This window comes from Saccopteryx bilineata, chromosome 5 (assembly GCF_036850765.1).
Source record: "Saccopteryx bilineata isolate mSacBil1 chromosome 5, mSacBil1_pri_phased_curated, whole genome shotgun sequence".
NCBI lineage: Eukaryota > Metazoa > Chordata > Mammalia > Chiroptera > Emballonuridae > Saccopteryx > Saccopteryx bilineata.
In genome coordinates this window covers 117,426,175-117,453,458 of record NC_089494.1, presented here as the reverse complement: position 1 = coordinate 117,453,458, position 27,284 = coordinate 117,426,175, and positions in this window count along the sequence as shown.

The window sequence follows — 27,284 nt, the reverse complement described above, 5'->3', positions numbered from 1 at the left end:
AGAGAGAAGAAGAAGAAGGGAGGGCAAGAGAAGCAGATAGTCACTTCTCACATGTGCCCTGACCGGAGACCAAATCCAGGATATCTGCATGTCAGACCAACGCTCTATCCACTAGGCCAACAGGCCAGGGCACATCAACACTGTTATGTCAGTCTTTTTTTTTACAGATTATTTCTTTATTTATAAATGTTTATTGCATTGGTTTTAGAGTGAGGGGAAGGGAGAGAGAGAGACAGGAACATCAATAGGCTCCTTTGTGTGTGCCCTGACTGGGGATTGACCTGTAAACCTTTGAGCTTCAGGATGATGCTCAACTGAGCTGTCTGGGAGGGCAAGATTTTTTATTGATTGATTTTAGAGAGTTGGGGGGTGGAGTGAAACTATAGGTGCTTCACTTTAATTGTTCATGGATTGCTTCTCATATGTGCTCTGCCTGGGCAAGCTGGGGAATTCCTCAGCGTTCCTGGTCAATGCTCTAACAACTGCGCCATCACAGGTCAGGCTCGTGTCAGTTTTTTAAATATTAGTACCAATGATTTTATTTTAACAAAATCATACTTCCTGCAGAAAGGAAAATGGGCTGAAAGGGACAAAAAACTGGTTAGTTGGCTTTCACAGTAGTTTAGGTGGATGGCTTTGAGAGATGGAAAACCTCTGGCCTACATCCACATCAGGCGGGGCTGCATGAAAAGGATTTTAAAAAGTCTGCCTTTGAGCCTGACCAGGCAGTGGTGCAGTGGATAGAGCGTTGGACTGAGATGCGGAGGACCCAGGTTCGAGACCCTGAGGTCGCCAGCTTGAGCACGAGCTCAACTGGTTTGAGCAAAAGCTCACCAGCTTGGACCCAAGGTTGCTGGCTCGAGCAAGGGGTTACTCGGTCTGCTGAAGGCCTGTGGTCAAGGCACACATGAGAAAGCAATCAATGAACAACTAAGGTGTCGCAATGAAAAACTGATAATTGATGCTTCTCATCTCTGTCCCTGTCTATCCCTCTCTCTGAATCTCTCTCTGTGTCCCTGTAAAAAAAAAAAAAAAAAAAAAAGTCTGTCTTTGAATAGGCTAGGCTAGGTGCACTGAGGACACAGAGGTAATGTAGACTTAACCAGGATTGGACAGTGATCAAGTCTCAGGAAACTTGACCCACCGAAGACTTCTGATTCCTTTGGGGAGTGGGGATCCCACCGGGGAGGAGGAGGGGGCAAGGCAAAGAAATAGTTTTTATCTCCTTGGTTGGAAGAAGATAGAGTAATACATTCTCCCAGGAAGGGAGTTAAGTAGTGGTTTAGTTATCTCTTGGAATAATACTATAATACTGTATCACAACAGCATTCAATTCAATATTAATGTACAAAGTAGCTCATCTTGCTGGCATAGATTCTCCCAAGTTGCTCATAGTTTAGTAAATGAGCGAAGAGAACTGACCATCTTTTCTAACATTGTTTCCATGGGAAACTGTGTTTCTCTGACATTCTCTCAGGCCTCTAACCCATTTATTTGTAGCCTTTTCCTGAGCCGGCCTAGACATTAGAAAGAGCAGCATACAACCAACATCACTGCAGCTCTTGGACAAGGTGAAGTCATTGCACCATGTTTGCAAGAATTAATGAGCCTATTTGCTATCTTTCAGGATTCCAGGAGGAAGTACTACTAAGGCCTTGAGTCTTGGGTGGCTCCATCTTCAGCTCTGTTTCCCTGAAGCCACACAAGAACCTGTTTTAACCCTGCTCTCAGAGTGGAATGAATCGGGGATCACCCACAGAAACCATGCTACGAAGACTGAGTGGTTGTTGGGCAAATAAGTTTGTAAGATTTGTGCTGTTTGGGTTTGCTCATTTTATTGTTAAAAATGGCCGCTGCCCAGGTATGTGATCTGTGAAACTGCTAATTACCTTCCTGCTTGGGAAGGGGCTTTGTTATGCTAATGTGTGCTGGAGGAGGGGTTTTCACACCAAGAAAAGTTTGTGAAGAAGCAGAAGGAGGAAGAAGCAGCCAAGATGGCAGGTGCTGAAGGAGAAGCCAGTTTGTGCAGAGATGAGAAAGGAGAAGGTGTGCAGATGGGGAACCAGAGGTGACTAAGGCTGGTGGGGGCCTCTGATTCTAGGAAAACCCGGATATGTCTGTCAGTGGCTTTGAATGGAAAGCCCTGAATGGAAAGAGAAGTGTTTTCACTCTGTGTGTTTCTTGCCAGCTGGGTGTGAGGCTAGAATAAAGAAATGACCCCCCATTTTTTGGCTCTGCTGTTTCTTTTTTATCTGTCCAAATCTAATGGGAACATACACCTGCCTGGCACCAATGGCCACAACTACTGGCCTTACAGTGGTCATAAAAGTATTTTAATTAACTACACAGCTCCCAGCTCACCAAATGTGTCAAGAGGCCAATCAACTCTAGGCTTATTTCCTTAGAGAAAAATCTGTTATTGGGATGACAGAAAGTGGACCCGTAGCTGCCATGAACCAGCGCCGCTAGTAATTCCAGGTCCTGAGTGAGAACGGCACAGAATGAAGAAATAAATTTAAAGAGAAAAAAGATGGGATTGGGAGGTCCCTTTGCAATGCAAAGATAACTTGCAAAAAGCATCTGGACCCCCATACCAGCTTTATTTATAGGGCAGAGTAAAGTCATTAGCAAATCAAAGAGATTATTAAAACAAAGTCACATTTCCAAGGCAACCCAAGAATTCTCTCAGGTGCAGAAAACCCTCCACACTGTATAAATGAAATCAACCAACATCAGAACAAACAAAGGGTGAGAGGAGGGGCATGTAAATTGCTTCTAGCAACTTAAGCAAGTAATTGAAGTGGTGGGATGGGATGAGTACAAATACTCAGCTTCATAGCCAATATATAAGTGTGGGCTAAGAACTTGGCCTTTGGCTAAAGCTTAAACTGCAAGGGCTTTGCCAACTTGCAGTCTCCCACATTTGGCTGAAACCACTTTGCCTTCAACAGCAACTTTTTAATCCTTTTGTCTGATATATGAAATCAGTTCAGAACACAGGAATTATTAATATCCGCAGGACTTTTTCCCAAGTCTAGATCAATTGGCAGAAGCCTCTGGTTACTTCCTGCTGGATATGTCTATGATTTAGAGTTGGGAAGTGGCTTTCTCATTGCAACTTACAGTTTTTCATCCAACTTGGTAATGGCACAGTAACTCCCCACCCCCACCCTCCAAACCCCAACCACAACCATCTGAATCCACCAGGAGGCTTTGCCCTCCCTTACACCTTCCCAAGCTGGCTCAGCTGGCTGGCACTGGCATCTTTGCTTCTGCTGAGACGCTCCTGCTATCTCCAGTGGCTGTAGCTCCCCCTCCCCCTCCACTGCCCCCTCACTGCCAAGTGTTGACAGGGATCTGTGGCACCGGCTTGATTTAGAATGAGGTCACTTTGAGCTGACTCCTCTCCTTGTGAACTCAACCACCTGTGGCTGTGGAGGCCCCAGAGTCAGCTGCTGGGCAGGTGCTAAGTGGGGCCCAGATCTTAATTTTGGAGCCATCGCAGTGGACACTTCTCCAGGAGGAACTCGGACCACAGCAGCTCCCTTGGCAAGGGGCTGTCACAATTGTAGGTCTTCCTCCAGAGCTGGCCCTCTGTGCTCCCCCTCTTCCTCTTTCACCCCTTCCAGAGAGTGAGCCACGCCTGTGGCTATATTACCATCTCAACTCAGTAACTCTCTGCTCTTCTTACCTTCCAGAGTCCATGCCACCCACCTGCCTGTGCCATACTGTCAGAGATGGCACACTGGCATCCTAAACCCAACTCGGTACACCGTGGTGGATGGACCTGGGGTTACCTCCCTGCCCCAGGCCTATTAATTCACCAATGAAGAAGCTAAACTGAGGATATTTGCCTTGTGAGGATTAGTAACAGTGGGAGCAGAGCACCTCCCAAACCAGCACACAGTAGGCACATGCTAAGTCACCATCAAGAGCTGACTTCATCTTTTCCTAACCTGCTCATCCTCCTCCATTCCTGTCACTGTTAATGTGTCATCATTCTCTTAGTCACTCAGACTGAATGACAAAGCAACATTCTTTTTATTTCAGGGAATCTAGCTAAGACAATGATGTAGAAAGAAAAATCACATGTTACATCTTCAATATGCCTCCTGCCTATGGTCTATTTTCTTCTTAACCAGACAGATAAACGGAAACCTATAATGCCTCTTAAGGTTAACCAGAGCCCTGGCCAATGGCTTGGATGGTTGGAGCACCGTCCTGAAGCACAGAGTTTGTGGATTTGATCCCTGGTCAGGGCACATACAGGAATAGATTGGTGTTCTTGTCCTCTCTCTCTCCCTTCCTCTCTCTCTAAAACAAAAAGACAATAAAACTTAAAGAAAAGAAAAAAAGTTAACTAGAGCTGTTTCAATGAAGAGTCTCTAGGTTGAAAATATGTTCTACTAAATCTCATCTGTCCTGTGAGTTTTATCAGCTGCTAGTAGTTCTTTCCTTAGATTGTTTGTTTCTGCCCGCAACATAGTATTCTTGTACATCTTTCATTAGTTTGTTTTTCTTTTGTGGTAAAATATACACAACATAAAATGTACTATTTTCACCATTTTTAAGTGTACAACACACTGTTGTGCTGCCACCGTCCATCTCCAGAACTTTTCCATCTCCTCAGATTGAAACTCTATACCCTTTAGATATTATTTCTCCATCTCCACCACCAGCCCTGGCACCCACCATTCTACCCTCTGCTTTTGTGAATGTGGCTACTTTAGATGCCTCACACTAGTAGAATCACACGTGTGTGTGTGTGTGTGTGTGTGTGTGTGTGATTGGTTTATTTCACCGAGCATGATGTCTTCAAGGTTTATCCATTATTGTAGTAAATATCAGAATTTTCTTTGTCTCTAAGGCTGAATAATATTTCATTGTATGTATGTACCACATTTAAAAAATTCATTTACTAGTCTATTTTTCTTAAAGTGAGAGAAGTGGAGATAGAGAGACAGACTTCTACATGCGCCCTGACGGGAATCCATCTGGCAACCTCAGTCTAAGGCAGGGGTCTCAAACTCGCGGCCCACGGGACGCATGCGGCCCGCTGAACAATTTTGTGCAGCCCGCAGACTAATCCACGAAGTTCAAAATATTTTGGATAAAATTAAGTAAGCCTAGGGGCCTACTTGTATTTTTCATTTCTCTAGCATCCTAGCTAGATATTAGCTTAGTTAACAGCAGTTGTGATGCGAACTACAGTTTCTGGTCGTTTTGTGACACTGAGTAAACTGCATGTACGATTGTGCTTGTTGTACTACTGACTTTTTTTTTGTTTTCAACTGCAGTGAGAAAAGTGTTGCATAACAGTTGCCTTTTGTAGACCTAGTGTGGCCTGCTGAACGGCTGTGATCTTGCTCTGCGGACCACATGCTGAGTTGAGTTTGAGACCCCTGGTTTAAGGCCAACTGAGCTACCCTCAGTGCCCGGGGCTGACATTCAAGCCAGTGAAGCCACTGGCTGCAAGAAGGGAAGAGAAAGAGAAGGAGGAGAGTGAGAAGAGAAGCAGATGGTTGCTTTTCCTGTGTGCCCTGACTAGGGATCGAACCCAGGATATTGGCATACTGGGCTGATGCTCTATTCACTGAGCCAGCTGACCAGGGTCTATTGGGTGTGTGTGTATGTGTGTGTGTGTGTTTGTGTGTGTGTATTTTTTAAGTTTATTCATTTTTAGAGAGAGAGGAGAGGGGGAGAGAGAGAGAGAGAGAGAGAGAGAGAGAGAGAGAGAGAGAAGGGGGACTGGAGCAGGAAGCATCAACTCCCATATATGCCTTGACCAGGCGAGCCCAGGATTTTGAACTAGCAACCTCAGCATTCAAGGTCGACGCTTCATCCACTGTGCCAGCACAGGTCAGGCCTGGTCTATATTTTTTAAACATTTATTTATTGATTTTAGTGAGACAGGCGGGAAGAGAGAGAGAGAGAGAGAGAGAGAGAGAGAGAGAGAGAAGGGGGACTGGAGCAGGAAGCATCAACTCCCATATATGCCTTGACCAGGCGAGCCCAGGATTTTGAACTAGCAACCTCAGCGTTCAAGGTCGACGCTTCATCCACTGTGCCAGCACAGGTCAGGCCTGGTCTATATTTTTTAAACATTTATTTATTGATTTTAGTGAGACAGGCGGGAAGAGAGAGAGAGAGAGAGAGAGAGAAAGAGAGAGGCAGGAACATCAATCTGTTCCTGTATGTGCCCTGACCCGGGGATCAAACCAGCAAACTCTGCTTTAGGACAATGCTCTTAACTAACCAAGCTATCCGGCCAGGGCTGGTCTATTTTTTAAAAGGGTTTATGGAGAGAAAATTAATCTGAAAAAATCTTATTTCCAAATAAGGTCACATTTATGGGTACTGGGGCTTAGGACTGCAACATATCTTTTGGGGGAACACATAACACAGCCTCAAAGAGTTTCCAAACCATCTTGGGTTGTTGATTGTTTTAACTTAAAAATGCTTTATTACATGCTAGAACGGGATTTAGGGATTCTGAGGTAAGTTATAGGAAAGAGACAAGGAAGCATAGGGTAAGCAGGGCTGTGTAGTAATGTTTGTTACATAGATAAGAGGTGTCTCAGATGATAAGAGCTGCCACCTGCCTCAGGAGCAGTTCTCTTCCTGCTCCAGGAGAGGCAACACCTTTACAACCAAAGATTTATGTTCTTTATTTACATTATAGCTATTTACATTGAAATATACTCATTACATCGCATTACTTACATTATGATTTATTTAATTATATTTATTTACAGAGGGAAATTTATACCCTGCTTTCAGACAAAAAGGTGGAGGGTAGAGATCTATTTGCCTTTAGCTCAAAACAGTCCTTTTGCCTAAGTGCTATATTTTGGAATGACTGCTCTGATCCCCTCATATTCTTCTAGCTATTTTATTTATTTATTTATTTATTTATTTATTTATTTATTTATTTATTTAATGTTGGGCAGATAAAATGTATTATGCTCACTTTGTTAAAGATTACGCTGCCCACGAGGAGGCCGTCACCCAGGTGATATTAATGTGTGTTGAGAATCCTTGTAGCCTGGGGCTTGGTTTTGGGATTAAGCCTTTCCCACCCTTTTTGATGTGGGGTGGTACAATCCAATCATGCCTCAGAGAAGTGACTTTGTATTAGGGACTTCCCTACTTTGTATATTGGATTAGAGATTGTGAAGCTACAATATAAAATGGGGGTGGAATGAGAGTTTGGGCTCTTGGTTCCTGAGATTATCATTAGAAGAGAGAGCAGAGGAGAGCAGAGAAAGGCCACGTGGAGGAGGCCAGGAGAAGCAGCCAAGATGGCAGAGTGCTGAGTGAGATGCCAATTTGTGCAGAGTTTGTATCTGGGATAAGGAAGGAGATGGGGAACTGAGGAGAATAAGGCTGGTGAGCTAGAAACCTTTGATTCTAGGAAACTCGGATAAGTCAGTAGCTTTGTGAGCACAGAATGTGATTGGGTTTTGGAGCCCAGTGTGTGTTTTTTACTTGCCTGCCGGGTGCAAGCTAGAATTAAAGATGACAGCTGTAAAGCCAGGAGCCACAGCCAGCATCAGAGCTGCCTGGCTCATGCAGGTTCGCATTGGATTCGGACAGTTGGCAAAGAAACAGCGGAGCCAAAAACTGGTGGGCCATAGTCTTTAATTCTAGCTTTGCACCCGGCGGGCAAGTAAAAATACACACTGGGCTCCAAAACCCAGTCACATTCAGTGCTCACAAAGCTACTGACTTATCCGAGTTTCCTAGAATCAAAGGTGTCTAGCTCACCAGACTTATTCACCTCTGTTCCCCATCTCCTTTCCTTATCCCAGATACAAACTCTACACAAACTGGCATCTCACTCAGCACTCCGCCATCTTGGCTGCTTCTCCTGGCCTCCTCCACGTGGCCTTTCTCTGCTCTCCTCTGCTCTCTCTTCTAATCTCAGGAACCAAGAGCAAGTTCCCATTCTACCCCCATTTTATAGTGTAGAAATCCAAGCCCTTAATCCAATATACATACTAGGAAAGTCTCTTAATACAAAGTCTCTTCTCTGAGGCATGATAGGATTGTACCACCTCACACCAAAAAGGGTGGGACAGGCTTAATCCCAAAACCAAGCCTCAGGCTACAACAATTCTCAACTCACATTAATATCACCTGGGCAATAGCCTCTTTAACAAAGTGAGCATAATACATTTTATCTGCCCAACAACAGCCCATCTGCTTTTGGCTCCTTTGTTTCTTTACCGACTGTCTGAATCCAATGCGAACCTGCATGGGCCAGGCTGCTGTGATAGTGGCTCTGGCCGTGGCTCCTGGCTTTACATTTATTTATTTATTTATTTATTTATTTATTTATTTATTTTGGTGACAGAGACAGAGAGAGGGGCAGACAGGGACAGATAAAAAGGGAGAGAGATGAGGAGTATCAATTTTTCATTGCGACACCTTAGTTGTTCATTGACTGCTTTCTCATATGCACTTTGATGGGGAGGGGAGGGATGGTGGAGTGGTGGGGTACCCTTTTACTCAAGCCAGCAACCTTGGGCTCAAGCTGGTGAGCCTTGCTCAAACCTGATGAGCCCATGCTTAAGCTGGTGACCTTGGGGTTTTGAACCTGGGTCCTCCACATCCCACTCTGATGCTCCATCTACTGCACCACTGCCCAGTTGGGCTCTTATAGTTATTGATGAGTGCATTTCTTATTTTCCAAGTAGTTAACATTTTCTATTTACTTTTTATTATTTTTACTATGTTGAATTATAATCAGAAAAATAAAGCTGGGCTCAGCGGTAGAGCGTCAGCCTGGTGTGCAGGAGTCCCGGGTTCGATTCCCGGCCAGGGCACACAGGAGAAGCGCCCATCTGCTTCTCCACCCCTCCCCTTCTCCTTCCTCTCTGTCTCTCTTTTCCCCTCCCGCAGCGAGGCTCCATTGGAGCAAAGTTGGCCCAGGCGCTGGGGATGGCTCTGTGGCCTCTGCCTCAGGCGCTAGAATGGCTCTGGATGCAACAGAGCGACGCCCCAGATGGGCAGAGCATCGCCCCCTGGTGGGCATGCCGGGTGGATCCCGGTCGGGTGCATGCAGGAGTCTGTCTGACTGCCTCCCCGTTTCCAGCTTCAGAAAAATGGAAAAAAAAAAAAGACAAATAAAGCTACCACTTTTTTGAATATTTTCATTATTATTTTATTTTTTGCTAAAGACTTAATAAGTTTTTGTAAATAACCATGGACATAAAACAGTATCTTAATGATAGCTGTTTCTCTATATGTCTATTAAATTGTATATACATTATTATTTACTTTCTCTACATGATTAGCCAATTTTTATCTATTAAGAAGGTTTTTAACGTTTTTTTATGTATTCAGCTTTTAAGTTGTCCAGTGCATATAGGTTTATCACTACTATATCACTCTAATTGTGGTTTTTATCATTACATAATAGCCTTCTATTTAAATTGATGTTTTGTACCATAATTTTATTTATTTATTTACTTATTTACTAATTGTGCTTTGTTTGCTTGTAATTGTTTCGTATTTCTTTGTTCCATCAATTTCACTTTAAAATCAAAGTGATTTAAAATCAAGTGAATGAAAACAAAATGACTCCCTGTCTTGTGTAGTTCCAAAGTGAAGTTTCTGGACACTATTTAGGTCTAATTTCAGCCTCCTGTTTCCAGAAAAAGCTTGGCTGCTCTCAGCCTGGTGACACAATTGGCTTTTAACTTTATCTCATGACTAGGACACTCCCTTGTCTTGGGAAAGCCAAATACTTGCTTCTAGTTAGCAAGTCTGTACAAGAATTTCTTCCCACTCTACAACCAGTGTGCTCTTTTCAAAATATTCCAACTTGTTTGCTGTTTTTTCAGAGAAAGGGGCATTCACAAATTGGATTTAAGATAACTTTTGGAACATGAGTTCAAGTATGGGTTGTCAAATGTGTTGTCAGCCAACTTTAAGATTACTGTAATGGCTCTGGCCCAGTAGCTTAGTTGGTTAGATGTTGTACCAACATGCCAAGGTTGTGGGTTCAATCCCCAGTCAGGGGACTTACAAGAGTCAACCAATGAAGGCATGAATAAGTGGAATAACAAATCAATGCTTCTCTCTCTCTCTCTCCCTTCCTCTCTCTAAAAATTAATAGAAGTAATTTTTTAAGTGAACATTAAAAAAAGAAAAGACTACCAAAATGGAGTCAGGATTATCTAGTTCGAGTTCTGAACCTGTCCCCAAGAGTGCAAGACTTTAGGTGAATCTTTAACTGCTTGGGCCTTCAGTTTTCTGAAGATGATTAAAAGTGATTAAATGATATCTAAGGTAGCTTTTTGATCTACCTTTCCATGACTCTAAGGCAGAATTTAAAGGATCTGTCAAAAAAAAAATTCCTTGGCTCTGAAATCTGTCCCATCTATCATTTCCATCATAAAGGTTGGATAAATACTGGTCACAAACCTCTGGACAACTTTTAGGGATGCTAGATTTTTCACATGTCTAGAATGTTGAAAGTGCTAAGAGTCAAATTTACCCCACCTGTCATTATAATGCTAAAAGACTTGACTGCTCATCTAGGAGTAGACTAGCGTTATTTTTGTTATTTGTACCAGCAGTGTTCTGGTAAATCCCACAAAGAGGTTGTTGCTGGTCTCTTGGCAGTAACATTTCCCCACTTTTCCCCTGCTTGGCTCTAAGTAAAATCTAATTTACTCTCTGAGGTTTGGTACAAATACTTTTTGTTAAAACTGAGATATTGTGTTGTCCAATGGACAAAGAGGGTCCACTAATAATAAAGGAATCTCTTTGACTTTTGAATTTATATGAATGTAAAATAGTTCAATGAGAATAATGTCAGCTTCTAGCCAAACTTGTTAGTTTCAAGAGTTGGGAACTAGCTGTTGCAGTCAGGAATTACAGCTTGAAATCAATTAAGGTTAATTTTATTCAAACATGTAAAGCCAGTAGCCAGGGCCACCATCACAGCCACCTGGCCCATGCAGGTTCGCATTGGATTCAGACAGTCGGTAAAGAAACAATGGAGCCAAAACTGATGGGCCATCATCTTTAATCCTAGCTTGCACCCAGCGGGCAAGTAAAAACACACACTCGGCTCCAAAACCCACTCACATTCAGTGCTCACAAAGCTACTGACTTATCCAGGTTTCCTAGAATCAAAGGTTTCTAGCTCACCAGACTTATTCACCTCTGTTCCCCATCTCCTTCCTTCTCTCTGCACAAACTGGCTTCTCACTCAGCATTCCACCATCCTGGCTGCTTCTCCTGGCCTCCTCCACGTGGCCTTTCTCTGCTCTCCTTTCTGCTCTCTCTTCTAATGATAATCTCAGGAACCAAAAGAGCAAGCTTCTGTTCTGCCCCCATTTTATAGTGTAGATTCATAACCTTTAATCCAATATACAAAATAGGGAAGTCTCTGATACAAAGTCACTTCTCTGGGGCATGATGGGATTGTACCAACCCACATCAAAAAGGTTGGGAAAGGCTTAATCCTAAAACCAAGCCCCAGGCTACAAGGAACCTGCCTGCCCACAGCCCACAGAAACACACATTAATTTCACCGGGCAACGGCCTCCACGTGGGCAGCGCCATCTTTAACAAAGTGAGCATAATACATTTTATCCGCCCAACAAAACACAAGTGGTGTTTGAAATAAAGAGAAAAAAGATGGGTGAGTGGAATTTAAATATTCCACAGTTGATAGCACGGAGGGTGCCTAATTCCAGGTGACTCAGAATGCCAATGCAGTGTGGTAGATGACACAGAGAAATACAAGAGAATTTCATCCAGGGACTGAAAACTCTGAATAACTATGACTAGCTAGGAAAGAAGACAAATACAATCTTATAAATGATTTAAAAATTGCTGATTTCTTTCTTTTTTTTTTTTTAAAGAAATCTTTAAAAAAAATTTTTTTTATTGATTGATTTTTAGAGAGAGAGGAGAGAGAGAGAGAGAGAGAGAGAGAGAGAAGGGGGAGGAGCAGGAAGCATCAACTCCCATATGTGCCTTGACCAGGCAAGCCCAGGGTTTCGAACCTGCGACCTCAGTGTTCCAGGTCGACGATCTATCCCACTGCGCCATCACAGGTCAGGCCGAATTGCTGATTTCTTAATGCATAATTTAACTTTTAAACTGTAAGCTGGCAGACTCCATCTCTATTTCAAGTACTACATGATATAATTAATGTGGCAAAAACAAAACGAGAAGAATTGCAGTTGTGTAATTCTGGAGCAGCAGTCCAAGATTCCCATGCATGACAATCAAGTAGTACCCTGAGATTTACAAGACATTTGGGATTGTTTTATCCTTTTTTTTTTTTTTCATTTTTCCAAAGCTGGAAACGGGGAGGCAGTCAGACAGACTCCCGCATGCGCCCGACTGGGATCCACCTGGCATGCCCACCAGGGGGCGATGCTTTGCCCCTCTGGGGCTTCGCTCTGTTGCGTCCAGAGCCATTCTAGCGCCTGAGGCAGAGGCCACAGAGCCATCCCCAGCGCCCGAGCCATCTTTGCTCCAATGGAGCCTTGCTGCGGGAGGGGAAGAGAGAGACAGAGAGGAAGGAGAGGGGGAGGGGTGGAGAAGCAAATGGGTGCCTCTCCTGTGTGCCCTGGCCGGGAATCGAACCGGGACTCCTGCACGCCGGGCCGATGCTCTACCACTGAGCCAACCAGCCAGGGCCTGTTTTATCCTTAATACAAGCGAACAAACCATGGACCAGGATCTGTTACTTTTACTGAGGCAGACATAGTAGGGCAATTCATTAAAGATTCTGATTTAGTTAATGCATTTTTTTTCCTCACTTTGTTCTGTGACCTTGAAGTGTATGTCTGTATGTGATGGTCTATATGTCAAAATAATGCCCATTTTTGTAAGTATTTTCTGTAAAACTCTAAATGACCTTGTTAAAATGGAAAGTGTTAGAGTTGCTCATCATCATTAGAATAAACTCTGTCCAAAGACCGATTCCAAATCATCATTCTAGTTCTGACAATCTAAATATGTCATAATTATTTCAATGTTTTATTTGGTTTGAAGAAACATTCCCTTCATTTCTCAACTTTTTTTTAAACCCATCCCCAACTGCAAAGTGTCCCCTTTTATATCCCATCATTATATAATAACCTTATAGTCATTTCTTTTTTTTTTCCTTTTTTTGCATTTTTCCGAAGCTGGACACGGGAAGGCAGTCAGACAGACTCCCGCATTCGCCCGACAGGGATCCACCCCGCATGCCCACCAGGGGGCGATGCTCTGCCCTTCTGGGGGCTTCGCTCTGTTGCATCCAGAGCCATCCTAGCGCCTGAGGCAGAGGCCACAGAGCCATCCTAAATGCCCGGGCCACTTTGCTCCAATGGAGCCTCAGCTGCTGGAGGGGAAGAGAGAGAAGAGAGGAAGGAGAGGGGGAGGGTTGGAGAAGCAGATGGGCGCTTCTCCTGTGTGCCCTGGCCGGGAATCGAACCCGGGACTCCTGCACGCCAGGCCGATGCTCTACCACTGAGCCAACCGGCCAGGGCCAATAACCTTAGTCATTTCTGTTGTCCCTACTACATTGACATACTTGTGTGTAAAAATTGTTTCTTTTCAGCTATGTATGCATACCTAGGAGCAGGTCAAGTTCTGGCAAAGGAGAGGCTACTAGATAATGTATAAGTGAAATCAGATTGCCCCTTCACTTGATTTTGAATGCTTCTAAATCAGGGGTCCCCAAACTTTTTACACAGGGGGCCAGTTCACTGTCACTTAGACCATTGGAGGGCCGGACTATAAAAATAACTATGAACAAATCCCTATGCACACTGCACATATCTTATTTTAAAGTAAAAAAACAAAATGGGAACAAATACAATATTTAAAATAAAGAACAAGACTATTTAAATCAACAAACTGACCAGTATTTCAATGGGGACTATGCTCCTCTCACTGACCACCAATGAAAGAGGTGCCCCTTCCGGAAGTGCGGTGGGGGCCGGATAAATGGCCTCAGGGGGCCGCATGCGGCCCGCGTCCGTAGTTTGGGGACCCCTGTTCTAAATGGTTGTTTGTTTAGATGGGTTGATGGGTCCCCTGGCACAAAAGACCATCTGAGAACTGGCACGAAGCATGTTGTGTGAGAAACCTCACTGATGGTAGATAAAAAAAATCCCCAAACTAAAATTCTATGTCAGGTTATTTTTTGGCATTTGTCTTTAACTTTACTACGTAAGGATTGCTCTTCTAAAATCCTGAACGGGTCCAGATTATGACACATTGGGCAACAGGTAATGTTTAAAAGGCTATTTGATCATTTGTTTAATATCGGAGCTGTCCATAGACCTACTGGACTTGTCATGTTTCTCATGGTAAGAACACTGACTTTCACACAACTATTGTTACTGACAGTTGGGTTTCTGTAATAGCAATTTCACTAGTTTTGAGAACACTGGCAACTAGAACTATCCTCTCCATGAAAATGAAGTAACTTTCATGCTCTGACAAGGCTAAATGACTTCTCTGGGACACACAGTGAGTTGACAGCTACCAGGGCAACCCTGACTCCAACAGTTCTCCTGTGACTGCTAAGATAATGTTTAGACAGGGCTACACTGGGAGCATAGCACCTTGCCTGGTGAGGAAATCATGACACATAAGCCAGACAACTGAACTGCCTCCTTCAGTGGGTGATACATACTAGGTAAATCAAATAATGAGAGAAATTGCAGCTAGGGAGTGGTTACAAACATAATTTAGCAAACTAGTTTCTAATCTCCTATTTTCATCATATATAAAGTTACACCCTGCTTTTGCCCACACATTTCTGTAACACATACTACTTCTAGCAGAGATGACCTGTTTGTTCCCCAAGTAGTGCAGATCCAGATTTGATACAGGCTATTACACAGCTGCTGATTGTATGGATTGCTATTGTTCTCCCTGAATTTTAATTTCTATAGGCATATTTTTTAGAAGAGTTTATTTGAGCCAAACTGATGCATATGCCAGGGAGGAAGATCTCAAATGTTCACCATATTTTCTTTTTCATTGAGATTACTGGAGATTAAATAAAGCTATCTAAGTAGATGTAAGTACCTATTATTAAAGTATTTAGGCTAACCTATACTGGAAGATACTGCTTAACTGAATCACAGAGAAAAAAAAAATCCTCTTACCCAGAGTTCAGTGACTTGTTTGTTAGGGCAGCCTATCAAATCCTTTATGAATGGCTTTTAAAAAATTATTAAAAATGTTTGTAGCCTGACCTGTGGTGGCGCAGTGGATAAAGCATCGACCTGGAACGCTGAGGTCGCCGGTTCGAAACCCTGCACTTGTCTGGTCAAGGCACATATGGGAGTTGATGCTTCCTGCTCCTCCCCCCTTCTCTCTCTCTCTCTCTCTCATTCTCTAAAAACTTAAAAAAATGTTTGTAGAATAAAATGACAAATACTGACCTAAACTTAAAAATCACCAATCATTTTACCACCCTCAAATAATCACTTGTATGTATGTGTGAATATATATATATTTTAAAAAGTGCTATATTCATACAAACACTTTTATATGCACTGAAAATGAATCACAGTTACATGCTACTACATGAAAATATCTTTTTAAAATGTTGAGTAAATTAAGCAAGGCATAGAAGCATTTATATATATATTATCTGATTGATTTTACAAAGCAGTTGTTAATATTTTGATATAGTTGCTTCTAGCAAATTTTCTACGCCCAAGCTGCACTTCTTATGTGAACTGGTATCTAGATGGCAGGCACCTATCAATCACTTGCTGAGTAAAACATAAAGAGAAAGCAGAGAAAAATGGGTCGAGTTGAAGATCTTTTTTTTAAAAAAATTTTATTTATTCATTTTAGAGGGGGGGGGAGAGAGAAGGGGAGTGGGAGGAGCAGGAAGCATCAACTCCCATATGTGCCTTGACCGGGCAAGCCCACGGTTTCGAACCGGCAACCTCAGGGTTCCAGGTTGACGTTTTATCCACTGCACCACCACAGGTCAGGCATCAAGTTGAAGATCTTAATAAAAATTATCACCCTCAAAATTGTTGAGGATAATCAAAAAGGCATAACGTTTGTATGCTTTTAGAAACATTAGTTAAATCTTTTACTCTGTGGATAGGCTCTGAGAATGTGATCAGCTGGGAGCAGGCAGAGACAGAATTAGAATTTAGGAGTCAAGGTTTTTGGCATAATTTCCCTGTTCTCACAATGCTTTTAACTGATTGGATTTAATGACTGATGAACTTGGCTTTGAAAGAAACAGTGTATGAGATGGTAAGAATAATATAGTGCCAGCAGATCCTGTTAAAGCCACCCAAATCATATTTGGTACAGATTAAGTCCATTACTTATGTGTTTAGTCAGAGAATGTTAGAATAGCCAGAAACCTTAGAGAGTCTACATAGTTTATGCCCCTATTCTATAGAAAAGAAAATTGAGGCCCAAAGAGAGATGATTTGCTAAGGATACTCAGCTAGTTTGTGGCAGAGTTGCGAGTAAATATAATCTCCTGACTCCAAGGTTCTGAAAGAGTGTAAAATGTAGTGCTTATTTTCATCAAAAGAGAACTTCCAAAAGATCTCATAAACTCTGGATAAGTGGATGTCCACTTACTCTGCTTTCCATTGGACTATTCCAGTTTTAGTAATGAACCCAGGCAATCAATGACTGCTAACTTCACAAAGAGCGACAATTTAGAATTAGGTAGCTCCGGTAGATGTATGAAATAGTTTAGCGGGCTTGGTTGGTTGGCTCAGTGGGTAAAGCATCAGCCCAGCATGTGCAAGTCCCAGGTTCAATTCCTAGTCATGGGACACAGGAGAAGCGACCATCTGCTTTTCCACCCCTTCTCTTCAACCCCCACCCCCGCAGCCATGGCTTGATTGGAGCAAGTTGGCCCCAGGTGCTGAGGACGGCTCCATGGCCTAGCCCTAGCCTTAGGTGGTAAAATAGCTTGGTTGCTGAGCAACAAAGCAGCAACCCCAAATGGGCAGAGCATCACCCCCTAGTGGGCTTTCCAGGTGGATCCCAATCGGGTGCATGTGGGAGTCTGTCTCTCTGCCCTCCCTTAATAATAATAAAAAATAAATAGTTTAGCCAAAAATTGCAAATGTGAGTCAGAATAAAGCATATAGCACTATCAAGTATCTAGGGGATAGAAAGTCATGTTAGAGACTCTCTGGAATACAATCAGAAAAATCTAGAATATGAGAAACTTATAGAACAAATAACTTGCATTTCTTCAGTAAAGAAATTTCAAGGAAACATGAGATCATTTTGGTAGGTGGGTGGGGGGAATCAACACATTAAAAGATCCCTGGGAGAAAAATAAATAAAATGCAATGTATTGGCATTGTTTGGATCCTGATTTGAACAACCTGTAGAAATATAATTATGACAGGTATATTAATGCCAACCTTATAGAAATAAAAAGGATCACAAGGGAACAGTATGAACAACAGAATGTGAACAGACTAGATGGATAAATTTCTAAAAAGACAAACTATTGAAGCTTACTCAAGAAGAAATAGAAAATCTGAATAGACCCATAACAAGTTAGAGATTAATTTAGTAGTAAAAGAGCAGAGCAAATAAAACAAAACTACCCACAAAGAAAAGCCAAGGCCCAAAAGGCTTCATTGGTTAGTTCTATAAAACATTGAAGAGTGGCCCTGGCCAGTTGGCTCAGTGGTAGAGTGTCGGCCTGGCGTGCAGGAGTCCTGGGTTCGATTCCCAGCCAGGGCACACAGGAGAAGCGCCCATCTGCTTCTCCACCCCTCCCCCTCTCCTTCTTCTCTCTCTCTCTTTCTTTCCCTCCCTCAGCCAAGGCTCCATTGGAGCAAAGTTGGCTCAGGCTGAGGATGGCTCTGTGGCCTCTGTCTCAGGCGCTAGAATGGCTCTGGATGCAACAGAGCAATACCCCAGATGGGCGGAGCATCGCCCCCTGGTGGGCGTGCCAGGTGGATCCTGGTATGGCGCATGTGGGAGTCTGTCTGACTGCCTCCCTGTTTCCAACTTCAGAAAAATACAAAAAACAAACAAAACAAAAGAAACCATTGAAGAGTGAATAAATGTCAATAGGTCATAAACTCTTCCAAAAAATAAAAATAGAAGAGGAAGGAATATTTCCCAACTCATTCTGTATGGCCATTATTAGCCTAATACCCAAAACAAAGACATCACAAGAAAATTAGGGAACAATAACCCTTATGAATATAAACATAAAGTTTTCAACAACATACTAACAAATCAATAATCAGCAATATATAAAAAGGATTATAACACCATGAACAAGTGGGATTTACTATAGGAATGCAAGGCTGGTTTGACATCTGAAAAATCAATGTAATATACTATATTAACAAAAGACAAAAATAACATGATCATTAAAATAGACAGAAAATGGATTTGAGAAAATCCATTATCTTTTAATGATAATGGTAAAACACTGAACTAGTAATAAAAGAGAACATCTTCAATCTGATAAAGGCCATATTTAATGGTAAGACACTAAATGTTTTCTGCCTAATATCAGAAACAAGACAAGGAAGTCTACACTTCCACTTTTACTCAACATTGTACACAAAGCTCTTGATGGATAATTAGGCAAGACAATGAAATAAAAAAAGGAATCCAAATTAAGAAGGGGGAGGCAAAAACAATCTTTATTTCCCACTAAAAAATTAACGAGTTCAGTAAGGTTTCAGGACACAAGATTAATATGTAAAATTTAATAGATTCTCTACACTCTTACAATGAGAAATCTGAAAATGAAATTCAGAAAACAATTCCATTTACAATAGTATCAAAAAATATATAGGAATACATTTAACAAATGAAGTACAGAACTTATACTATGAAAACTACAAAATGCTTCTGAATTAAAGATGATCAGAATGAATAAAAAGACATTTCTTGTTCATGAATCAGAATAGTTAATACTGTTATGATGTTAGCACTTTCCAAATTGATCTGTAGGTTTGCAGGTTTAATGCAACTCTTGTCAAAATTATAACTGCCTTTTTAAAGGGATGTACAAACTGATTGGAAAATTCATATGGAAAGTCAAGGAACCTCAAATAGCCAAAACAATCAGAAATAAAACAAAGTTAAAGGACTCACATTTCCTGCTTTTAAAAACGTACTACAAGCCTGACCAGGTGGTGGCGCAGTGGATAGAGCGTCGGATTGGGATGTGGAAGACCCAGGTTCGAGACCCCGAGGTCGCCAGCTAGAGCGCGGGCTCATCTGGTTTGAGCAAAGAGCTCACCAGCTTAGACACAAGGTCGCTGGCTCCAACAGGGGGTTACTTGGTCTGCTGAAGGCCCACGGTCAAGGCACATGTGAGAAAGCAATCAATGAACAACTAAGAAGTCGCAACGCGCAACGAGAAACTGATGATTGATGCTTCTCATCTCTCTCCGTTCCTGTCTGTCTGTCCCTGTCTATCTCTGCCTCTGTAAAAAAAAAAAAAAAAAAAAAAAATTAAAAATGTACTACAAAACTACAGTAATCGAAACAGTGTGGTACTGGTATTAGAATACACATATAGATCAGTGGAATAGAATTTAAAGTCCACAAATAAACCCACACATTTATAGTCAATTAGTTTTGGACAAGAATGCCAGGACAATTCAATGGAGAAATAATAGGCTTTTGAAGAAATGGTGGTAGGACAACTGGATAGCTACATGGAAAAGAATGAAGATGGACCCCTACCTCAAAATATAAATAAAGAGAGACTCAAAATCAGCCAAAGACCTAAACGTTAGAGCCAAAAATATAAGACCCTAAGGAAAAAAAAACAGGTTTACACAATGGTCTCTTTTTAAAAATACAAAACTATAGCACCGAAAGGAAAAAATAGATAAACTGGATATTAAAATGAAGGTCTATTGTGATTTGAAGGGCATCATTGAGAAAGTGAAAAGATAACCCAGGGAATAGTGAAAGGCAAAAACCGCGGGCCAGACCAAAACCACAGGCTAGTGTATTCCAAAGGAAAATTTATTTTATTTTAAAAGCTTTTGGCCTGACCAGGTGGTGGCGCAGTGGATAGAGCGTCAGACTGGGATGCAGAGGACCCAGGTTCGAGACCCCGAGGTCGCCAGCTTGAGCGTGGGCTCATCTGCTTTGAGCAAAGCTCACCGGCTTGGACTCGAGGTCTCTGGCTCGAGCAAGGGGTTACTCGGTCTGCTGTAGCCCCATGGTCAAGGCACATATGAGAAAGCAATCAATGAGCAACTAAGGTGTCGCAACAAAAAACTGATGATTGATGCTTCTCATCTCTGTTCCTGTCTGTCTGTCCTTATCTATCCCTCTCTCTCTGTCTCTGTAAAAAAAAAAAAAAAAAAAAAAAAAGGTAAAAGGGGGCTGAGACCAGCAAAGGGTGTCACCTCCGAGCTGGGAGAGGGAGTGTTAGATGTAGGGGTTGCTGCAGGCATTTGCTGGCAGGGGGGTTGCCTGTACCAGGGCATGCTCAGATTAGCATATCGGGTTTTGTGGCCTGGTCAGTGACTTGACGATGAGCAGGAGGGCGGGGATTCAGCTGCAGAAACAAAGTGCTTTCTGATGTAGCACAGGCCTAATCAGCGTGGTTTTCTGATGTCCTTGGTAAATCTTGAAAACAGCTAAGAGGTCAGAAATCTCCCAGGAATAGCTGGGAGCTGGCGCTTCTGGGCCCGTGGCTGGGCTTTTACAAACAACCATCCTGACTTAAACTCCCCTATCAGTTCCTCCTCAATGTAAGCTTTCCCTGACATTCCCACAAAGGTAAACTTTTTGCTACATTTCAAAGTAAAGACCAGGAAGCCATTGAGAGAGAGAATAGCAAGCAAATGACCTACAACCTCACAGTGGGGGATGAGAATGTTCTGTTTGGAGCCCTACTGGGAAGTTGAGTGAGGGAAATTTGAGTTTTAAAGGGGCTCTGGATTTAAAGAAGCCCTGAACCTAAACCTAAGAAATAGGAGCATATATTTGCAAATCATGTATCTGATAAAGGCCTTATATCCAGAATACATAAAGAACCTCTATAATGCAATAAAAAAAAGAATTAGGAAATGGGCCAATAATTGAAATAGACATTTGATGAGATATACAAGACGCTCAATAGCACATACAAAGATGCTTGATATCATTGTCCATCAGGGAATTGAAAATCTATTACTATTTTCCGCCTCAATCTATCTATTTACTATACCTATGCTACCACTCAACCTCCAATAGGATAAGTATAATAAAAAAGACAGTAACAAGTGTGAAGAAAGGATGTGAAGAAACAGGAACCCCCATGCACTGCTGGGAATATAAAATGGCACCTTCGCTAGGGAAAAGTTCGGCTATTCCTGAAAACGTTAAACATATAGTTATTATATAACCCAGCAATTCTGCTCCTAAGTATATATGCCCAAGAAAATGGAAAACTTATGTCCTCACAAAATCTTGTAAAAGACTGAACCTTCCTTGCACTTCTGGAGTCACTGTGGCTAACCCTCACACCCTTACCCTAGCAGCTACAGCAACACCAGGCCCTGGCTGGTGTTCCCACAGAATCCACTCTACTTCTCTTTGCTCTGTTTGCCCTGGTGTGACATTGGTAAGGTGCAAGCCTGGTGCCAGTGTCTAAATGTCCATCATTCTTAGACAAAAAAAAAAAATCAATCTTGTAATAGAATGTTCATAAGCAGCATTATTTACAATAACCAAAAACTGGTTAGGAACAACCCAATGTCCAGCAACTAATGAATGGATAAACAAAATGTGGTATATATACATATACCCTAATGGAGCTTTGACAATAAAAAGGAATAAAGTACTGTAACATGTTACGATACAGAAGAATCTTAAAAACATGCTAACTAAAAGGAGCCAGGCATATATTGTATGATACCACTTTATGAAATATCCAGAATTGGCAAAATCCATAGAAATAAAAAAAATAGATTAGTGGTTGCCTAGGGCTGGTGGGTTGGGGAAAATGGGTAGTGGCTACTCATGGGTATAGGACTTGTTTTTAGGGTGATGAAAATGTTCTGAAATGGATTGTGGTATGATTGCCCAACTCTGAATGTACTAGACTGCTGAACTGTATACTACTGAACTGGACAAATTATATGGTATGTGAATTACACCTCAATAAATCTAGTGGCAAAAATAAATAGACAATTAGGGGGTTCTTAAGATTGACAGGATAGTATAGATGATTTATTATTTTTTAGAGCGGTTATTTTTTTAGGTGAGACAGTGGTGTTGAAGTTATATTTATAAAAATTTTAGAAATACTATAGTTATGGATGAAATAATTTAAAAATTACTCTCTTGACCTTGAAGTATCACCCCACTTTAATGTTTCCCCTGCTCTTAAAACTAAATCCTTCCTTCAAACTACCTATCTTCTCTACCTTCAATTCTGTTCCTACCATTCTATTTTGAACACATCCCAATCAGGCTTTCATCCTCACTACTCCAGTGTTACAGTGGTCAGTTGTTGCTCTCTTGGCAGTTGACTTGGTTGCTCTTCCTGATTTCCTTTCCTGGTTCCTCTTATTTCAGTGGCTGCTTTCTAGCTCTTTTGGTTCCATTACCATCTCAATCACTAAATGCTTCAGTGTTCCAGGGATCCTGAGATAACTTTTTAAAATGTCTACACTGGGATCTGGCCAGTTGGCTCAGTGGTAGGTGTCAGCCTGTCATGTGGATCTCCCGGGTTTGATTCCCAGTAGTCAGGGCACATAGAAGTGACCATCTGCTTTTCCACCTCTCCCTCTCTTGCTTCTCTCTCTTCCCTCCTGCAGCCTTGGCTCAATTGGTGCGAGTTGGCCCCAGGTGCTGAGCATGGCTCCATGGCTTCTGCCTCAGGCGCTAAGAATATCTCGGTAGCACAGCAAAGGAGCAATGCCCCAGATTGGCAGAGCATCGCCCCACAGGCAGCTAGCAGGTAGATCCCGATTGGCGCGCAGGCAAAAGTCTGTCTCTGCCTCCCCTCCTCTCAATACTAATAAAAAAATGTCTATACTGAATATCTACATGATCTCATGGCTTTAAATATTCTTTACATGCTGCCTCTCCCAAATTTACATAGCTAGCCTGGGCCTTTATTCTGAATTCCAGACTCATGTATCTGCCTTCTTGACATTTCCATGTTAATTTAACAGGCATTTCAAATTTAACATTTCCGAAACAATCTCTTCCCATTCTTTCCTATTTCAGTAAATAGAAACTTCATTTTTCAAATGACTCAGGCCAAATCTTTTTTTTTTGTTTGTTTATTTTGTTCATTAGAGCCTTCATCTGAGTGAAATCATATGGTGTTCGTCTTTCTCCAGGCCAAATCTTGAAGTCCATCTAACTCTTCTTTTTCTCACATCCTATACCAATTAATCAGTCAAATCTTGTTTATCAGTTTATCTGGATATATCCAGATACCTCACCCCTCCACTGCCTGCACTTTGCCCAAACCACCCACCATTGATTCTCACTTGGAGGACTGCAGAAGCCTCTTAAGTCACCCCCTCTTACTCCCCTACAAGCTATTTTCAAAACAGAAGCTAAAGCGATTCTTTAACAATAGAAGTCAAATCATCTTTGCTCAAAACCTTCCAATGGCCTTCCCTCTAAGTCCTCACAATGCTTCAAGTCTCTACACAATTTGGCATCCTGCTACCTATGGCCTCATTTCCCACTTCTCCCCTCTCATACTGCTGACACCCTGACCTCTTTTCTGTCCTTAGACATTCTCCTGCTACAGAACAATTTTTCCATTCTCCCTACCTGGAATGTTCTTCTCCCAGATAAAGAACATTTCTTGTTCCCACACTTCCTTCAGATCTTTGCTAAGTTTGCTTCTCAGTGAACCTCCCTAGTCAACAGAAATCTCTTTCCTCAGCGTTCCTTATTCCCCTCACTGCTGCATTTCCCCCACAATACTTATCCTACCTAAGTACACACACACACACAGTATATATTACTGTTCTATCTTGTAGAACAGATTTTCCCTCCCCCCTGCTTTGTTAAGTGTTTGGCACAAAGTATTTTTGTATATGAATGCTGTATATAATGCACTCATTGTTTAAATAGCACTATCTTCATGGGAGTTTGGGTATATACTCCTGAGGAAGATGAGACTGATTGAACAAAAACATTGTCTACTCAGACTATGATATCTTTGCTAAAGAAACACAAAGCACAGAGTGGGAATTCTAGAGGTTCAGATGCCAGTGGAAGTCTTGGTACTGATCAACCATATGACATTGGGTGAATAATTTTTTCTTTTTAGCCCTCAATTTCCTCATGTGCCATAAGGAAATTATTGCTTTAGTGGATCTCACAATATGTTTGAGAATGGAAAATGAAAGATGAATTATTAAGTAGGAAGTGGTATCTCTTATTTTTATATTACCTACTAAGATACACTCACCTGGCATTTTATTTATTTATTTATTTATTTATTTTCAGAGACAGAGAGAGAGAGAAAGACGGACAGACAGGAACGGAGAGATGAGAAGCATCAATCATTAATTTTTCGTTGTGTGTTGCAACACCTTACTTGTTCATTGATTGCCTTCTCTTATGTGGTTTGACCTCAGGCCTTCAGCAGACCAAGTAACCCCTTGCTCGAGCCAGCGACCTTGGGTTCAAGCTGGTGAGCTTTTGCTCAAAACAGATGAGCCCATGCTCAAGACCATGGGGTCTCGAAACCGGGTCCTCTGCATCCCAGTCTGACGCTCTATCCACTACACTACCGCCTGGTCAGGCTGGCATTTTATTTTTAAAGGTAGTAACATACCTGAAGTCAAAACCTAGAGTTCTTTTAGGGAACTTAGAAGCTAGTTTTGCTGTGTTGAGCTCTTAAACATTCCAGTAATTTGACAGTGAAAACTCTTAATCAGGCTATTCTTTCTTTTGAGAAGATTCTCTCCTGACATGTGAAATATTTTATTTTAGTACTTTTGTCCAAAGCAGTGAATAGTCAGTGCCCTTGCAAGGTGTTGGGCTCCCATAGTTTTTATTTAAAAATTTTTTTTTTAAAAATTATTTTTATTTATTTTTATTATTTTTATTTATTCATTTTAGAGAAGAGAGAGAGCGAGAGAAGGGGGAGGAGCAGGAAGCATCAATTCCCATATGTGCCTTGACCAGACAAGGCCAGGGTTTTGAACTGGTGACCTCAGCGTTCCAGGTCAACGCTTTATCCACTGCGCCACCACAGGTCAGGCTGTTTTATTTATTATTATTATTATTTTTTTTTGTATTTTTCTGAAGCTGGAAACGGGGAGAGACAGTCAGACAGACTTCTGCATGCGACCTACCGGGATCCACCCGGCACGCCCACCAGGGGCGATGCTCTGCCCCTCCGGGGCATCGCTCTGCCACCAGAGCCACTCTAGCGCCTGGGGCAGAGGCCAAGGAGCCATCCCCAGCGCCCGGGCCATCTTTGCTCCAATGGAGCCTTGGCTGTGGGAGGGGAAGAGAGAGACAGAGAGGAAGGAGGGGGGGGTGGAGAAGCAAATGGGCGCTTCTCCTATGTGCCCTGGCCAGGAATCGAACCCAGGTCCCCTGCACGCCAGGCCGACGCTCTACCGCTGAGTCAACCGGCCAGGGCTAGGCTGTTTTTTTTTTGTTTTTTTTTTCTTTTTTCATTTTTCTGAAGCTGGAAACAGGGAGAGACAGTCAGACAGACTCCCGCATGCGCCCGACCGGGATCCACCCGGCACGCCCACCAGGGGCGGTGCTCTGCCCCCCAGGGGGCGATGCTCTGCCCATCCTGGGCATCGCCATATTGCGACCAGAGCCACTCTAGCGCCTGAGGCAGAGGCCACAGAGCCATGCCCAGCGCCTGGGCCATCTCTGTTCCAATGGAGCCCTGGCTGCGGGAGGGGAAGAGAGAGACAGAGAGGAAAGCGCGGCGGAGGGGTGGAGAAGCAAATGGGCGCTTCTCCTGTGTGCCCTGGCCGGGAATCGAACCTGGGTCCTCCGCACGCTAGGCCGACGCTCTACCGCTGAGCCAACCGGCCAGGGCTAGGCTGTTTTTATTTTAAAAATTTGTATTTATTGATTTCAGCAAGGGGGGGGAAGAGAAAGAGAGAGGAGAGAGGGAGGGACATCGAGCTATTCCTGTGTGCCCTGACTGGGAATCAAACCAGCAACCTCTGAGCATCCAGACCAGTCTCTGACTAATTGAGCTACCTGGCCAGGGTGGGAGTTTTGTTGAATAATTACTTGCGTGTGTGGTTGGTGTGCTTCCCCTCAGCCCATCTGTAATCTTGATTTTTTGCACCATGGAATGTGGTAACAATTGGCTCATTTTTATCTTGATGAATTCAAGGATATATTAGTAACTTATCTAAAGTGGTAGTCAATGCCTGGCATTTCTTAAAGCCTCCATTAATTTTTTAGATAAAAGGAGTATGTATTAAGCTTCCAGTAGCAGCATCACCTTCTAAAAGTTCTCTCACCATGTTACTACCGCAAATGGGGAACCCAAGGCAGTATATATTTCTCCACTTGGTTTCCAAAAATCTTCCCCATCTTTTTGAAAGCAAGGTCGCAAAAAGATATTTGCACAGCCATGCTCACAGTAGTATTAGTTACAATAATCAAAAAGTGTAAGTAATCCAAGTGTCCACCACGGTATGTACAAACAATGGAATATTATTCAGCATTAAGTCTAGAGTAATTTTGACATGCCACAACATGGATTAACACTGAAGACATTATGCCAGATAAAATAAGCCAGTCACAAAAAGAGTATTATTTTACTTACAAGAGGCACCCGAGTAGTCAAATTACACGGAAAGTGAAATAGCGGTCACCAGGAGCTGGGGGAAGGGAGTATAGGCACAGACTTCCCATTTTGTAAGAGGAAGAGGTATGCTGCTGCTGCATGGCGTTGTAAATATGCTTAATGCTACCGTACACTTAAAAACAGTTAAGGTAGCAAATGTTATATTGTTTATTACAATTAAAAGTGTAAAAAATTCCACATCTCATTCATCAAACCTTCCTTTCCACTAATATATGCACTTTGTCATTCAGTTTGCCCTCTTCATTTAACTCCCAGTGCCTTTGTGCCTTGGTATTTCTTCTCTGGAATGCTTTCTTCATCACCTATCCATTTTCAAAAGGTCCCTTGCGCTTTCGCCCCAAAGGTGCTACTTTGCCACATCCCGCACTTCATTCCTATTTCTACGGACCACAGTCTTCTCTCTTTTCTGCAGTTCCCAGGGAGGCTTGTATATGGCTTTGTTTTAGTTTAGTCTCTCCAACCGTAACATTTGTGCCCCTGAGTACCGGGGCATTATCTA